This window comes from Microchirus variegatus, assembly GCF_963457635.1.
Source record: "Microchirus variegatus genome assembly, chromosome: 11".
Lineage (NCBI taxonomy): Eukaryota > Metazoa > Chordata > Actinopteri > Pleuronectiformes > Soleidae > Microchirus > Microchirus variegatus.
Genome location: NC_139812.1, coordinates 7,749,382 through 7,768,289, shown reverse-complemented (window position 1 = coordinate 7,768,289; position 18,908 = coordinate 7,749,382).

Below are 18,908 nucleotides of genomic sequence, written 5' to 3'. Positions count from 1 at the left end.
AGTAACATTGTAAAGATGTTATGTTCACTTTTTAAGGTTTATATCATGTGGCAGGAGAAAAAAATGGAAAATCTCCAAATGAGCTTAACTCACTCCAATGCGAAGGATACATAGGAAAACTGAGAACAAGTCCAAACAATGAAATAATTGCAAGATTTTACACTGAGTGTCCAGAAGTAACATTGTAAAGATGTTATGTTCACTTTTTAAGGTTTATATCATGTGGCAGGAGAAAAAAATGGAAAATCTCCAAATGAGCTTAACTCACTCTAATGTACACATACACATGGAAAAACAGAAAACAAGTCCAAACAATGAAATAATTGCCAAATTTTGCACTGAGTGTCCAGAAGTAACATTGTAAAGATGTTATGTTCACTTTTTAAGGTTTATATCATGTGGCAGGAGAAAAAAATGGAAAATCTCCAAATGAGCTTAACTCACTCCAATGCGAAGGAAACATAGAAAAACTGAGAACAAGTCAAAACAATGAAATAATTGCAAGATTTTACACTGAGTGTCCAGAAGTAACATTGTAAAGATGTTATGTTCACTTTTCAAGGTTTATATCATGTGGCAGGAGAAAAAAATGGAAAATCTCCAAATGAGCTTAACTCACTCTAATATACACATAAACATAGAAAAACAGAAAACAAGTCCAAACAATGAAATAATTGCAAAAGTTTACACTGAGTGTCCAGAAGTAACATTGTAAAGATGTTATGTTCACTTTTTAAGGTTTATATCATGTGGCAGGAGAAAAAAATGGAAAATCTCCAAATGAGCTTAACTCACTCCAATGCGAAGGAAACATAGGAAAACTGAGAACAAGTCAAAACAATGAAATAATTGCAAAATTTTACACTGAGTGTCCAGAATAACATTGTAAAGATGTTATGTTCACTTTTTAAGGTTTATTTCATGTGGCATGAGAAAAAAAGTGGAAAATCTCCAAATGAGCTTAACTCACTCTAATATACACATAAACATAGAAAAACAGAAAACAAGTCCAAACAATGAAATAATTGCAAAATTTTAACTGAGTGTCCAGAAGTAACATTGTAAAGATGTTATGTTCAATTTTTAAGGTTTATATCATGTGGCAGGAGAAAAAAATGGAAAATCTCCAAATGAGCTTAACTCACTCCAATGCGAAGGAAACATAGAAAAACTGAGAACAAGTCCAAACAATGAAATAATTGCAAAAGTTTACACTGAGTGTCCAGAAGTAACATTGTAAAGATGTTATCTTCACTTTTTAAGGTTTATATCATGTGGCAGGAGAAAAAAATGGAAAATCTCCAGATGAGCTTAACTCACTCTAATATACACATAAACATAGAAAAACAGAAAACAAGTCCAAACAATGAGATAATTGCAACATTTTAACTGAGTGTCCAGAAGTACCATTGTAAAGATGTTATGTTCAATTTTTAATGTTTATATCATGTGGCAGGAGAAAAAAATGGAAAATCTCCAAATGAGCTTAACTCACTCTAATATACACATAAACATAGAAAAACAGAAAACAAGTCCAAACGATGAAATAATTGCAAAAGTTTACACTGAGTGTCCAGAAGTAACATTGTAAAGATGTTATGTTCACTTTTAAGGTTTATATCATGTGGCAGGAGAAAAAAATGGAAAATCTCCAAATGAGCTTAACTCACTCTAATATACACATAAACATAGAAAAACAGAAAACAAGTCAAAACAATGAAATAATTGCAAGATTTTACACTGAGTGTCCAGAAGTAACATTGTAAAGATGTTATGTTCACTTTTCAAGGTTTATATCATGTGGCAGGAGAAAAAAAATGGAAAATCTCCAAATGAGCTTAACTCAGTCTAATATACACATAAACATAGAAAAACAGAAAACAAGTCCAAACAATGAAATAATTGCAAAAGTTTACACTGAGTGTCCAGAAGTAACATTGTAAAGATGTTATGTTCACTTTAAAGGTTTATATCATGTGGCAGGAGAAAAAAATGGAAAATCTCCAAATGAGCTTAACTCAGTCTAATATACACATAAACATAGAAAAACAGAAAACAAGTCCAAACAATGAAATATTTGCAAAAGTTTACACTGAGTGTCCAGAAGTAACATTGTTAAGATGTTATGTTCACTGTTTAAGGTTTATATCATGTGGCAGGAGAAAAAAATGGAAAATCTCCAAATGAGCTTAACTCACTCTAATATACACATAAACATAGAAAAACAGAAAACAAGTCCAAACAATGAGATAATTGCAACATTTTAACTGAGTGTCCAGAAGTACCATTGTAAAGATGTTATGTTCAATTTTTAATGTTTATATCATGTGGCAGGAGAAAAAAATGGAAAATCTCCAAATGAGCTTAACTCACTCTAATATACACATAAACATAGAAAAACAGAAAACAAGTCCAAACAATGAAATAATTGCAAAATTTTACACTGAGTGTCCAGAAGTAACATTGTAAAGATGTTATGTTCACTTTTTAAGGTTTATTTCATGTGGCAGGAGAAAAAAATGGAAAATCTCCAAATGAGCTTATCTCAGTCTAATATACACATGAACATAGAAAAACAGAAATCAAGTCAAAACAATGAAATAATTGCAAAAGTTTACACTGAGTGTCCAGAAGTAACATTGTAAATATGTTATGTTCACTTTTTAAGGTTTATTTCATGTGGCAGGAGAAAAAAATGGAAAATCTCCAAATGAGCTCATCTCAGTCTAATATACACATAAACATAGAAAAACAGAAAACAAGTCCAAACAATGAAATAATTGCAAAATTTTACACTGAGTGTCCAGAAGTAACATTGTAAAGATGTTATGCTCAATTTTTAAGGTTTATATCATGTGGCAGGAGAAAAAAATGGAAAATCTCCAAATGAGCTTAACTCACTCTAATGTACACATAAACATAGAAAAACAGAAAACAAGTCCAAACAATGAGATAATTGCAACATTTTAACTGAGTGTCCAGAAGTAACATTGTAAAGATGTTATGTTCAATTTTTAAGGTTTATATCATGTGGCAGGAGAAAAAAATGGAAAATCCCCAAATGAGCTTAACTCACTCCAATGCGAAGGAAACATAGAAAAACTGAGAACAAGTCCAAACAATGAAATAATTGCAAGATTTTACACTGAGTGTCCAGAAGTAACATTGTAAAGATGTTATGTTCACTTTTTAAGGTTTATTTCATGTGGCATGAGAAAAAAATGGAAAATCTCCAAATGAGCTTAACTCACTCTAATGTACACATACACATAGAAAAACAGAAAACAAGTCCAAACAATGAAATAATTGCAAAAGTTTACACTGAGAGTCCAGAAGTAACATTGTAAAGATGTTATGTTCACTTTTTAAGGTTTATATCATGTGGCAGGAGAAAAAAATGGAAAATCTCCAAATGAGCTTAACTCACTCTAATATACACATAAACATAGAAAAACAGAAAACAAGTCCAAACAATGAGATAATTGCAAAATTTTAACTGAGTGTCCAGAAGTACCATTGTAAAGATGTTATGTTCCATTTTTAAGGTTTATATCATGTGGCAGGAGAAAAAAATGGAAAATCTCCAAATGAGCTTAACTCACTCTAATATACACATAAACATAGAAAAACAGAAAACAAGTCAAAACAATGAAATAATTGCAAGATTTTACACTGAGTGTCCAGAAGTAACATTGTAAAGATGTTATGTTCACTTTTCAAGGTTTATATCATGTGGCAGGAGAAAAAAATGGAAAATCTCCAAATGAGCTTAACTCACTCTAATATACACATAAACATAGAAAAACAGAAAACAAGTCCAAACAATGAAATAATTGCAAAAGTTTACACTGAGTGTCCAGAAGTAACATTGTAAAGATGTTATGTTCACTTTTTAAGGTTTATATCATGTGGCAGGAGAAAAAAATGGAAAATCTCCAAATGAGCTTATCTCAGTCTAATATACACATGAACATAGAAAAACAGAAAACAAGTCAAAACAATGAAATAATTGCAAAAGTTTACACTGAGTGTCCAGAAGTAACATTGTAAATATGTTATGTTCACTTTTTAAGGTTTATTTCATGTGGCAGGAGAAAAAAATGGAAAATCTCCAAATGAGCTCATCTCAGTCTAATATACACATAAACATAGAAAAACAGAAAACAAGTCCAAACAATGAAATAATTGCAATATTTTACACTGAGTGTCCAGAAGTAACATTGTAAAGATGTTATGTTCACTTTTTAAGGTTTATATCATGTGGCAGGAGAAAAAAATGGAAAATCTCCAAATGAGCTTAACTCACTCTAATGTACACATAAACATAGAAAAACAGAAAACAAGTCCAAACAATGAGATAATTGCAACATTTTAACTGAGTGTCCAGAAGTAACATTTTAAAGATGTTATGTTCAATCTTTAAGGTTTATATCATGTGGCAGGAGAAAAAAATGGAAAATCTCAAAATGAGCTTAACTCACTCCAATGCGAAGGAAACATAGAAAACAGAAAACAAGTCCAAACAATGAAATATTTGCAAAAGTTTACACTGAGTGTCCAGAAGTAACATTGTAAAGATGTTATGTTCACTGTTTAAGGTTTATATCATGTGGCAGGAGAAAAAAATGGAAAATCTCCAAATGAGCTTAACTCAGTCTAATATACACATAAACATAGAAAACAGAAAACAAGTCCAAACAATGAAATAATTGCAAAAGTTTACACTGAGTGTCCAGAAGTAACATTGTAAAGATGTTATGTTCACTTTTTAAGGTTTATTTCATGTGGCAGGAGAAAAAGATGGAAAATCTCCAAATGAGCTTAACTCAGTCTAATATACACATAAACATAGAAAAACAGAAAACAAGTCCAAACAATGAAATAATTGCCAAATTTTGCACTGAGTGTCCAGAAGTAACATTGGAAAGATGTTATGTTCACTTTTTAAGGTTTATATCATGTGGCAGGAGAAAAAAATGGAAAATCTCCAAATGAGCTTAACTCACTCCAATGCGAAGGAAACATAGAAAAACTGAGAACAAGTCAAAACAATGAAATAATTGCAAAATTTTACACTGAGTGTCCAGAAGTAACATTGTAAAGATGTTATGTTCACTTTTTAAGGTTTATATCATGTGGCATGAGAAAAAAATGGAAAATCTCCAAATGAGCTTAACTCACTCTAATATACACATAAACATAGAAAAACAGAAAACAAGTCAAAAAAATGAAATAATTGCAAGATTTTACACTGAGTGTCCAGAAGTAACATTGTAAAGATGTTATGTTCACTTTTCAAGGTTTATATCATGTGGCAGGAGAAAAAAATGGAAAATCTCCAAATGAGCTTAACTCACTCTAATATACACATAAACATAGAAAAACAGAAAACAAGTCCAAACAATGAAATAATTGCAAAAGTTTACACTGAGTGTCCAGAAGTAACATTGTAAAGATGTTATGTTCACTTTTTAAGGTTTATATCATGTGGCAGGAGAAAAAAATGGAAAATCTCCAAATGAGCTTAACTCACTCCAATGCGAAGGAAACATAGAAAAACTGAGAACAAGTCAAAACAATGAAATAATTGCAAAATTTTACACTGAGTGTCCAGAAGTAACATTGTAAAGATGTTATGTTCACTTTTTAAGGTTTATATCATGTGGCAGGAGAAAAAAATGGAAAATCTCCAAATGAGCTTAACTCACTCTAATATACACATAAACATAGAAAAACAGAAAACAAGTCCAAACAATGAGATAATTGCAAGATTTTACACTGAGTGTCCAGAAGTAACATTGTAAAGATGTTATGTTCACTTTTCAAGGTTTATATCATGTGGCAGGAGAAAAAAATGGAAAATCTCCAAATGAGCTTAACTCACTCTAATATACACATAAACATAGAAAAACAGAAAACAAGTCCAAACAATGAGATAATTGCAACATTTTAACTGAGTGTCCAGAAGTAACATTGTAAAGATGTTATGTTCAATTTTTAAGGTTTATATCATGTGGCAGGAGAAAAAAATGGAAAATCTCCAAATGAGCTTAACTCACTCCAATGCGAAGGAAACATAGAAAAACTGAGAACAAGTCAAAACAATGAAATAATTGCAAAATTTTACACTGAGTGTCCAGAAGTAACATTGTAAAGATGTTATGTTCACTTTTTAAGGTTTATATCATGTGGCAGGAGAAAAAAATGGAAAATCTCCAAATGAGCTTAACTCACTCTAATGTACACATAAACATAGAAAAACAGAAAACAAGTCCAAACAATGAAATAATTGCAATATTTTACACTGAGTGTCCAGAAGTAACATTGAAAAGATGTTTATGTTCACTTTTTAAGGTTTATATCATGTGGCAGGAGAAAAAAATGGAAAATCTCCAAATGAGCTTAACTCACTCTAATGTACACATAAACATAGAAAAACTGAGAACAAGTCCAAACAATGAGATAATTGCAACATTTTAACTGAGTGTCCAGAAGTAACATTGTAAAGATGTTACGTTCAATTTTTAATGTTTATATCATGTGGCAGGAGAAAAAAATGGAAAATCTCCAAATGAGCTTAACTCATTCCAATGCGAAGGAAACGTAGAAAAACTGAGAACAAGTCAAAACAATGAAATAATTGCAAGATTTTACACTGAGTGTCCAGAAGTAACATTGTAAAGATGTTATGTTCACTTATTAAGGTTTATATCATGTGGCAGGAGAAAAAAATGGAAAATCTCCAAATGAGCTTAACTCACTCTAATATACACATAAACATAGAAAAACAGAAAACAAGTCCAAACAATGAAATAATTGCAAAATTTTACACTGAGTGTCCAGAAGTAACATTGTAAAGATGTTATGTTCACTATTTAAGGTTTATATCATGTGGCAGGAGAAAAAAATGGAAAATCTCCAAATGAGCTTAACTCACTCTAATATACACATAAACATAGAAAAACAGAAAACAAGTCAAAACAATGAAATAATTGCAAGATTTTACACTGAGTGTCCAGAAGTAACATTGTAAAGATGTTATGTTCACTTTTCAAGGTTTATATCATGTGGCAGGAGAAAAAAATGGAAAATCTCCAAATGAGCTTAACTCACTCTAATATACACATAAACATAGAAAAACAGAAAACAAGTCCAAACAATTAAATAATTGCAAAAGTTTACACTGAGTGTCCAGAAGTAACATTGTAAAGATGTTATGTTCACTTTTTAAGGTTTATATCATGTGGCAGGAGAAAAAAATGGAAAATCTCCAAATGAGCTTAACTCACTCCAATGCGAAGGAAACATAGAAAAACTGAGAACAAGTCAAAACAATGAAATAATTGCAAAATTTTACACTGAGTGTCCAGAAGTAACATTGTAAAGATGTTATGTTCACTTTTTAAGGTTTATATCATGTGGCAGGAGAAAAAAATGGAAAATCTCCAAATGAGCTTAACTCACTCTAATGTACACATAAACATAGAAAAACAGAAAACAAGTCCAAATAATGAAATAATAGCAAAATTTTACACCGAGTGTCCAGAAGTAACATTGTAAAGATGTTATGTTCACTTTTTAAGGTTTATATCATGTGGCAGGAGAAAAAAATGGAAAATCTCCAAATGAGCTTAACTCACTCCAATGCGAAGGAAACATAGAAAAACTGAGAACAAGTCCAAACAATGAAATAATTGCAACATTTTACACCGAGTGTCCAGAAGTAACATTGTAAAGATGTTATGTTCACTTTTCAAGGTTTATATCATGTGGCAGGAGAAAAAAATGGAAAATCTCCAAATGAGCTTAACTCACTCTAATATACACATAAACATAGAAAAACAGAAAACAAGTCCAAACAATTAAATAATTGCAAAAGTTTACACTGAGTGTCCAGAAGTAACATTGTAAAGATGTTATGTTCACTTTTTAAGGTTTATATCATGTGGCAGGAGAAAAAAATGGAAAATCTCCAAATGAGCTTAACTCACTCCAATGCGAAGGAAACATAGAAAAACTGAGAACAAGTCAAAACAATGAAATAATTGCAAAATTTTACACTGAGTGTCCAGAAGTAACATTGTAAAGATGTTATGTTCACTTTTTAAGGTTTATATCATGTGGCAGGAGAAAAAAATGGAAAATCTCCAAATGAGCTTAACTCACTCCAATGCGAAGGAAACATAGAAACGCTGAGAACAAGTCAAAACAATGAAATAATTGCAAAATTTTACACTGAGTGTCCAGAAGTAACATTGTAAAGATGTTATGTTCACTTTTTAAGGTTTATATCATGTGGCAGGAGAAAAAAATGGAAAATCTCCAAATGAGCTTAACTCAGTCTAATATACACATAAACATAGAAAAACAGAAAACAAGTCCAAACAATGAAATAATTGCAAAAGTTTACACTGAGTGTCCAGAAGTAACATTGTAAAGATGTTATGTTCACTTTAAAGGTTTATATCATGTGGCAGGAGAAAAAAATGGAAAATCTCCAAATGAGCTTAACTCAGTCTAATATACACATAAACATAGAAAAACAGAAAACAAGTCCAAACAATGAAATATTTGCAAAAGTTTACACTGAGTGTCCAGAAGTAACATTGTAAAGATGTTATGTTCACTTTTTAAGGTTTATATCATGTGGCATGAGAAAAAAATGGAAAATCTCCAAATGAGCTTAACTCACTCTAATATACACATAAACATAGAAAAACAGAAAACAAGTCAAAAAAATGAAATAATTGCAAGATTTTACACTGAGTGTCCAGAAGTAACATTGTAAAGATGTTATGTTCACTTTTCAAGGTTTATATCATGTGGCAGGAGAAAAAAATGGAAAATCTCCAAATGAGCTTAACTCACTCTAATATACACATAAACATAGAAAAACAGAAAACAAGTCCAAACAATGAAATAATTGCAAAAGTTTACACTGAGTGTCCAGAAGTAACATTGTAAAGATGTTATGTTCACTTTTTAAGGTTTATATCATGTGGCAGGAGAAAAAAATGGAAAATCTCCAAATGAGCTTAACTCACTCCAATGCGAAGGAAACATAGAAAAACTGAGAACAAGTCAAAACAATGAAATAATTGCAAAATTTTACACTGAGTGTCCAGAAGTAACATTGTAAAGATGTTATGTTCACTTTTTAAGGTTTATATCATGTGGCAGGAGAAAAAAATGGAAAATCTCCAAATGAGCTTAACTCACTCTAATATACACATAAACATAGAAAAACAGAAAACAAGTCCAAACAATGAGATAATTGCAAGATTTTACACTGAGTGTCCAGAAGTAACATTGTAAAGATGTTATGTTCACTTTTCAAGGTTTATATCATGTGGCAGGAGAAAAAAATGGAAAATCTCCAAATGAGCTTAACTCACTCTAATATACACATAAACATAGAAAAACAGAAAACAAGTCCAAACAATGAGATAATTGCAACATTTTAACTGAGTGTCCAGAAGTAACATTGTAAAGATGTTATGTTCAATTTTTAAGGTTTATATCATGTGGCAGGAGAAAAAAATGGAAAATCTCCAAATGAGCTTAACTCACTCCAATGCGAAGGAAACATAGAAAAACTGAGAACAAGTCAAAACAATGAAATAATTGCAAAATTTTACACTGAGTGTCCAGAAGTAACATTGTAAAGATGTTATGTTCACTTTTTAAGGTTTATATCATGTGGCAGGAGAAAAAAATGGAAAATCTCCAAATGAGCTTAACTCACTCTAATGTACACATAAACATAGAAAAACAGAAAACAAGTCCAAACAATGAAATAATTGCAATATTTTACACTGAGTGTCCAGAAGTAACATTGAAAAGATGTTTATGTTCACTTTTTAAGGTTTATATCATGTGGCAGGAGAAAAAAATGGAAAATCTCCAAATGAGCTTAACTCACTCTAATGTACACATAAACATAGAAAAACTGAGAACAAGTCCAAACAATGAGATAATTGCAACATTTTAACTGAGTGTCCAGAAGTAACATTGTAAAGATGTTACGTTCAATTTTTAATGTTTATATCATGTGGCAGGAGAAAAAAATGGAAAATCTCCAAATGAGCTTAACTCATTCCAATGCGAAGGAAACGTAGAAAAACTGAGAACAAGTCAAAACAATGAAATAATTGCAAGATTTTACACTGAGTGTCCAGAAGTAACATTGTAAAGATGTTATGTTCACTTATTAAGGTTTATATCATGTGGCAGGAGAAAAAAATGGAAAATCTCCAAATGAGCTTAACTCACTCTAATATACACATAAACATAGAAAAACAGAAAACAAGTCCAAACAATGAAATAATTGCAAAATTTTACACTGAGTGTCCAGAAGTAACATTGTAAAGATGTTATGTTCACTATTTAAGGTTTATATCATGTGGCAGGAGAAAAAAATGGAAAATCTCCAAATGAGCTTAACTCACTCTAATATACACATAAACATAGAAAAACAGAAAACAAGTCAAAACAATGAAATAATTGCAAGATTTTACACTGAGTGTCCAGAAGTAACATTGTAAAGATGTTATGTTCACTTTTCAAGGTTTATATCATGTGGCAGGAGAAAAAAATGGAAAATCTCCAAATGAGCTTAACTCACTCTAATATACACATAAACATAGAAAAACAGAAAACAAGTCCAAACAATTAAATAATTGCAAAAGTTTACACTGAGTGTCCAGAAGTAACATTGTAAAGATGTTATGTTCACTTTTTAAGGTTTATATCATGTGGCAGGAGAAAAAAATGGAAAATCTCCAAATGAGCTTAACTCACTCCAATGCGAAGGAAACATAGAAAAACTGAGAACAAGTCAAAACAATGAAATAATTGCAAAATTTTACACTGAGTGTCCAGAAGTAACATTGTAAAGATGTTATGTTCACTTTTTAAGGTTTATATCATGTGGCAGGAGAAAAAAATGGAAAATCTCCAAATGAGCTTAACTCACTCTAATGTACACATAAACATAGAAAAACAGAAAACAAGTCCAAATAATGAAATAATAGCAAAATTTTACACCGAGTGTCCAGAAGTAACATTGTAAAGATGTTATGTTCACTTTTTAAGGTTTATATCATGTGGCAGGAGAAAAAAATGGAAAATCTCCAAATGAGCTTAACTCACTCCAATGCGAAGGAAACATAGAAAAACTGAGAACAAGTCCAAACAATGAAATAATTGCAACATTTTACACCGAGTGTCCAGAAGTAACATTGTAAAGATGTTATGTTCACTTTTCAAGGTTTATATCATGTGGCAGGAGAAAAAAATGGAAAATCTCCAAATGAGCTTAACTCACTCTAATATACACATAAACATAGAAAAACAGAAAACAAGTCCAAACAATTAAATAATTGCAAAAGTTTACACTGAGTGTCCAGAAGTAACATTGTAAAGATGTTATGTTCACTTTTTAAGGTTTATATCATGTGGCAGGAGAAAAAAATGGAAAATCTCCAAATGAGCTTAACTCACTCCAATGCGAAGGAAACATAGAAAAACTGAGAACAAGTCAAAACAATGAAATAATTGCAAAATTTTACACTGAGTGTCCAGAAGTAACATTGTAAAGATGTTATGTTCACTTTTTAAGGTTTATATCATGTGGCAGGAGAAAAAAATGGAAAATCTCCAAATGAGCTTAACTCACTCCAATGCGAAGGAAACATAGAAACGCTGAGAACAAGTCAAAACAATGAAATAATTGCAAAATTTTACACTGAGTGTCCAGAAGTAACATTGTAAAGATGTTATGTTCACTTTTTAAGGTTTATATCATGTGGCAGGAGAAAAAAATGGAAAATCTCCAAATGAGCTTAACTCAGTCTAATATACACATAAACATAGAAAAACAGAAAACAAGTCCAAACAATGAAATAATTGCAAAAGTTTACACTGAGTGTCCAGAAGTAACATTGTAAAGATGTTATGTTCACTTTAAAGGTTTATATCATGTGGCAGGAGAAAAAAATGGAAAATCTCCAAATGAGCTTAACTCAGTCTAATATACACATAAACATAGAAAAACAGAAAACAAGTCCAAACAATGAAATATTTGCAAAAGTTTACACTGAGTGTCCAGAAGTAACATTGTAAAGATGTTATGTTCACTTTTTAAGGTTTATATCATGTGGCAGGAGAAAAAAATGGAAAATCTCCAAATGAGCTTAACTCACTCTAATATACACATAAACATAGAAAAACAGAAAACAAGTCCAAACAATGAGATAATTGCAACATTTTAACTGAGTGTCCAGAAGTAACATTGTAAAGATGTTATGTTCAATTTTTAAGGTTTATATCATGTGGCAGGAGAAAAAAATGGAAAATCTCCAAATGAGCTTAACTCACTCCAATGCGAAGGAAACATAGAAAAACTGAGAACAAGTCCAAACAATGAAATAATTGCAAGATTTTACACTGAGTGTCCAGAAGTAACATTGTAAAGATGTTATGTTCACTATTTAAGGTTTATATCATGTGGCAGGAGAAAAAAATGGAAAATCTCCAAATGAGCTTAACTCACTCTAATATACACATAAACATAGAAAAACAGAAAACAAGTCAAAACAATGAAATAATTGCAAGATTTTACACTGAGTGTCCAGAAGTAACATTGTAAAGATGTTATGTTCACTTTTCAAGGTTTATATCATGTGGCAGGAGAAAAAAATGGAAAATCTCCAAATGAGCTTAACTCACTCCAATGCGAAGGAAACATAGAATAACTGAGAACAAGTCAAAACAATGAAATAATTGCAAAATTTTACACTGAGTGTCCAGAAGTAACATTGTAAAGATGTTATGTTCACTTTTTAAGGTTTATATCATGTGGCAGGAGAAAAAAATGGAAAATCTCCAAATGAACTTAACTCACTCCAATGCGAAGGAAACATAGAAAAACTGAGAACAAGTCAAAACAATGAAATAATTGCAAAATTTTACACTGAGTGTCCAGAAGTAACATTGTAAAGATGTTATGTTCACTTTTTAAGGTTTATATCATGTGGCAGGAGAAAAAAATGGAAAATCTCCAAATGAGCTTAACTCACTCTAATGTACACATAAACATAGAAAAACGGAAAACAAGTCCAAACAATGAAATAATTGCAAAATTTTACACTGAGTGTCCAGAAGTAACATTGTAAAGATGTTATGTTCACTTTTTAAGGTTTATATCATGTGGCAGGAGAAAAAAATGGAAAATCTCCAATTGAGCTTAACTCACTCCAATGCGAAGGAAACATAGAAAAACTGAGAACAAGTCCAAACAATGAAATAATTGCAAAATTTTACACTGAGTGTCCAGAAGTAACATTGTAAAGATGTTATGTTCACTTTTTAAGGTTTATATCATGTGGCAGGAGAAAAAAATGGAAAATCTCCAAATGAGCTTAACTCAACTCTAATGTACACATAAACATAGAAAAAAAGAAAACAAGTCCAAACAATGAAATAATTGCAAGATTTTACACTGAGTGTCCAGAAGTAACATTGTAAAGATGTTATGTTCACTTTTTAAGGTTTATATCATGTGGCAGGAGAAAAAAATGGAAAATCTCCAAATGAGCTTAACTCACTCCAATGCGAAGGAAACATAGGAAAACTGAGAACAAGTCAAAACAATGAAATAATTGCAAAATTTTACACTGAGTGTCCAGAAGTAACATTGTAAAGATGTTATGTTCACTTTTTAAGGTTTATTTCATGTGGCATGAGAAAAAAATGGAAAATCTCCAAATGAGCTTAACTCAGTCTAATATACACATAAACATAGAAAAACAGAAAACAAGTCCAAACAATGAAATAATTGCAAAATTTTACACTGAGTGTCCAGAAGTAACATTGTAAAGATGTTATGTTCACTTTTTAAGGTTTATATCATGTGGCAGGAGAAAAAAATGGAAAATCTCCAAATGAGCTTAACTCACTCTAATATACACATAAACATAGAAAACAGAAAACAAGTCAAAACAATGAAATAATTGCAAGATTTTACACTGAGTGTCCAGAAGTAAGATTGTAAAGATGTTATGTTCACTTTTTAAGGTTTATATCATGTGGCAGGAGAAAAAAATGGAAAATCTCCAAATGAGCTTATCTCACTCTAATATACACATAAACATAGAAAAACAGAAAACAAGTCCAAACAATGAGATAATTGCAACATTTTAACTGAGTGTCCAGAAGTAACATTGTAAAGATGTTATGTTCAATTTTTAAGGTTTATATCATGTGGCAGGAGAAAAAAATGGAAAATCTCCAAATGAGCTTAACTCACTCCAATGCGAAGGAAACATAGAAAAACTGAGAACAAGTCAAAACAATGAAATAATTGCAAAATTTTACACTGAGTGTCCAGAGGTAACATTGTAAAGATGTTATGTTCACTTTTTAAGGTTTATATCATGTGGCAGGAGAAAAAAATGGAAAATCTCCAAATGAGCTTAACTCACTCTAATATACACATAGACATAGAAAAACAGAAAACAAGTCAAAACAATGAAATAATTGCAAGATTTTACACTGAGTGTCCAGAAGTAACATTGTAAAGATGTTATGTTCACTTTTCAAGGTTTATATCATGTGGCAGGAGAAAAAAATGGAAAATCTCCAAATGAGCTTAACTCACTCTAATATACACATAAACATAGAAAAACAGAAAACAAGTCCAAACAATGAAATAATTGCAAAAGTTTACACTGAGTGTCCAGAAGTAACATTGTAAAGATGTTATGTTCACTTTTAAGGTTTATATCATGCGGCAGGAGAAAAAAATGGAAAATCTCCAAATGAGCTTAACTCAGTCTAATATACACATAAACATAGAAAAACAGAAAACAAGTCCAAACAATGAAATAATTGCAAAAGTTTACACTGAGTGTCCAGAAGTAACATTGTAAAGATGTTTTGTTCACTTTAAAGGTTTATATCATGTGGCAGGAGAAAAAAATGGAAAATCTCCAAATGAGCTTAACTCAGTCTAATATACACATAAACATAGAAAAACAGAAAACAAGTCCAAACAATGAAATATTTGCAAAAGTTTACACTGAGTGTCCAGAAGTAACATTGTAAAGATGTTATGTTCACTTTTTAAGGTTTATTTCATGTGGCAGGAGAAAAAAATGGAAAATCTCCAAATGAGCTTATCTCAGTCTAATATACACATAAACATAGGAAAACAGAAAACAAGTCCAAACAATGAAATAATTGCAAAAGTTTACACTGAGTGTCCAGAAGTAACATTGTAAAGATGTTATGTTCACTTTTTAAGGTTTATTTCATGTGGCAGGAGAAAAAAATGGAAAATCTCCAAATGAGCTCATCTCAGTCTAATATACACATAAACATAGAAAAACAGAAAACAAGTCCAAACAATGAAATAATTGCAAGATTTTACACTGAGTGTCCAGAAGTAACATTGTAAAGATGTTATGTTCACTTTTTAAGGTTTATATCATGTGGCAGGAGAAAAAAATGGAAAATCTCCAAATGAGCTTAACTCACTCCAATGCGAAGGAAACATAGAAAAACTGAGAACAAGTCAAAACAATGAAATAATTGCAAAATTTTACACTGAGTGTCCAGAAGTAACATTGTAAAGATGTTATGTTCACTTTTTAAGGTTTATATCATGTGGCAGGAGAAAAAAATGGAAAATCTCCAAATGAGCTTAGCTCACTCCAATGCGAAGGAAACATAGGAAAACTGATAACAAGTCAAAACAATGAAATAATTGCAAAATTTTACACTGAGTGTCCAGAAGTAACATTGTAAAGATGTTATGTTCACTTTTTAAGGTTTATTTCATGTGGCATGAGAAAAAAATGGAAAATCTCCAAATGAGCTTAACTCACTCTAATATACACATAAACATAGAAAAACAGAAAACAAGTCCAAACAATGAAATAATTGCAAAATTTTACACTGAGATTCCAGAAGTAACATTGTTAAGATGTTATGTTCACTTTTTAAGGTTTATATCATGTGGCAGGAGAAAAAAATGGAAAATCTCCAAATGAGCTTAACTCACTCTAATGTACACATAAACATAGAAAAACAGAAAACAAGTCAAAACAATGAAATAATTGCAAGATTTTACACTGAGTGTCCAGAAGTAACATTGTAAAGATGTTATGTTCACTTTTCAAGGTTTATATCATGTGGCAGGAGAAAAAAATGGAAAATCTCCAAATGAGCTTAACTCACTCTAATATACACATAAACATAGAAAAACAGAAAACAAGTCCAAACAATGAAATAATTGCAAAAGTTTACACTGAGTGTCCAGAAGTAACATTGTAAAGATGTTATGTTCACTTTTAAGGTTTATATCATGTGGCAGGAGAAAAAAATGGAAAATCTCCAAATGAGCTTAACTCACTCTAATATACACATAAACATAGAAAAACAGAAAACAAGTCCAAACAATGAGATAATTGCAACATTTTAACTGAGTGTCCAGAAGTAACATTGTAAAGATGTTATGTTCAATTTTTAAGGTTTATATCATGTGGCAGGAGAAAAAAATGGAAAATCTCCAAATGAGCTTAACTCACTCCAATGCGAAGGAAACATAGAAAAACTGAGAACAAGTCCAAACAATGAAATAATTGCAAAATTTTACACTGAGTGTCCAGAAGTAACATTGTAAAGATGTTATGTTCACTTTTTAAGGTTTATATCATGTGGCAGGAGAAAAAAATGGAAAATCTCCAAATGAGCTTAACTCAGTCTAATATACACATAAACATAGAAAAACAGAAAACAAGTCCAAACAATGAAATAATTGCAAAAGTTTACACTGAGTGTCCAGAAGTAACATTGTAAAGATGTTACGTTCACTTTAAAGGTTTATATCATGTGGCAGGAGAAAAAAATGGAAAATCTCCAAATGAGCTTAACTCAGTCTAATATACACATAAACATAGAAAAACAGGAAACAAGTCCAAACAATGAAATATTTGCAAAAGTTTACACCGAGTGTCCAGAAGTAACATTGTAAAGATGTTATGTTCACTTTTTAAGGTTTATTTCATGTGGCAGGAGAAAAAAATGGAAAATCTCCAAATGAGCTTATCTCAGTCTAATATACACATAAACATAGGAAAACAGAAAACAAGTCCAAACAATGAAATAATTGCAAAAGTTTACACTGAGTGTCCAGAAGTAACATTGTAAAGATGTTATGTTCACTTTTTAAGGTTTATTTCATGTGGCAGGAGAAAAAAATGGAAAATCTCCAAATGAGCTCATCTCAGTCTAATATACACATAAACATAGAAAAACAGAAAACAAGTCCAAACAATGAAATAATTGCAAGATTTTACACTGAGTGTCCAGAAGTAACATTGTAAAGATGTTATGTTCACTTTTTAAGGTTTATATCATGTGGCAGGAGAAAAAAATGGAAAATCTCCAAATGAGCTTAACTCACTCCAATGCGAAGGAAACATAGAAAAACTGAGAACAAGTCCAAACAATGAAATAATTGCAAAATTTTACACTGAGTGTCCAGAAGTAACATTGTAAAGATGTTATGTTCACTTTTTAAGGTTTATATCATGTGGCAGGAGAAAAAAATGGAAAATCTCCAAATGAGCTTAACTCACTCTAATGTACACATAAACATAGAAAAACAGAAAACAAGTCCAAATAATGAAATAATAGCAAAATTTTACACCGAGTGTCCAGAAGTAACATTGTAAAGATGTTATGTTCACTTTTTAAGGTTTATTTCATGTGGCAGGAGAAAAAAATGGAAAATCTCCAAATGAGCTTAACTCACTCTAATGTACACATAAACATAGAAAAACAGAAAACAAGTCCAAATAATGAAATAATAGCAAAATTTTACACCGAGTGTCCAGAAGTAACATTGTAAAGATGTTATGTTCACTTTTTAAGGTTTATATCATGTGGCAGGAGAAAAAAATGGAAAATCTCCAAATGAGCTTAACTCACTCCAATGCGAAGGAAACATAGAAAAACTGAGAACAAGTCCAAACAATGAAATAATTGCAACATTTTACACCGAGTGTCCAGAAGTAACATTGTAAAGATGTTATGTTCACTTTTCAAGGTTTATATCATGTGGCAGGAGAAAAAAATGGAAAATCTCCAAATGAGCTTAACTCACTCTAATATACACATAAACATAGAAAAACAGAAAACAAGTCCAAACAATTAAATAATTGCAAAAGTTTACACTGAGTGTCCAGAAGTAACATTGTAAAGATGTTATGTTCACTTTTTAAGGTTTATATCATGTGGCAGGAGAAAAAAATGGAAAATCTCCAAATGAGCTTAACTCACTCCAATGCGAAGGAAACATAGAAAAACTGAGAACAAGTCAAAACAATGAAATAATTGCAAAATTTTACACTGAGTGTCCAGAAGTAACATTGTAAAGATGTTATGTTCACTTTTTAAGGTTTATATCATGTGGCAGGAGAAAAAAATGGAAAATCTCCAAATGAGCTTAACTCACTCCAATGCGAAGGAAACATAGAAACGCTGAGAACAAGTCAAAACAATGAAATAATTGCAAAATTTTACACTGAGTGTCCAGAAGTAACATTGTAAAGATGTTATGTTCACTTTTTAAGGTTTATATCATGTGGCAGGAGAAAAAAATGGAAAATCTCCAAATGAGCTTAACTCAGTCTAATATACACATAAACATAGAAAAACAGAAAACAAGTCCAAACAATGAAATAATTCCAAAAGTTTACACTGAGTGTCCAGAAGTAACATTGTAAAGATGTTATGTTCACTTTAAAGGTTTATATCATGTGGCAGGAGAAAAAAATGGAAAATCTCCAAATGAGCTTAACTCAGTCTAATATACACATAAACATAGAAAAACAGAAAACAAG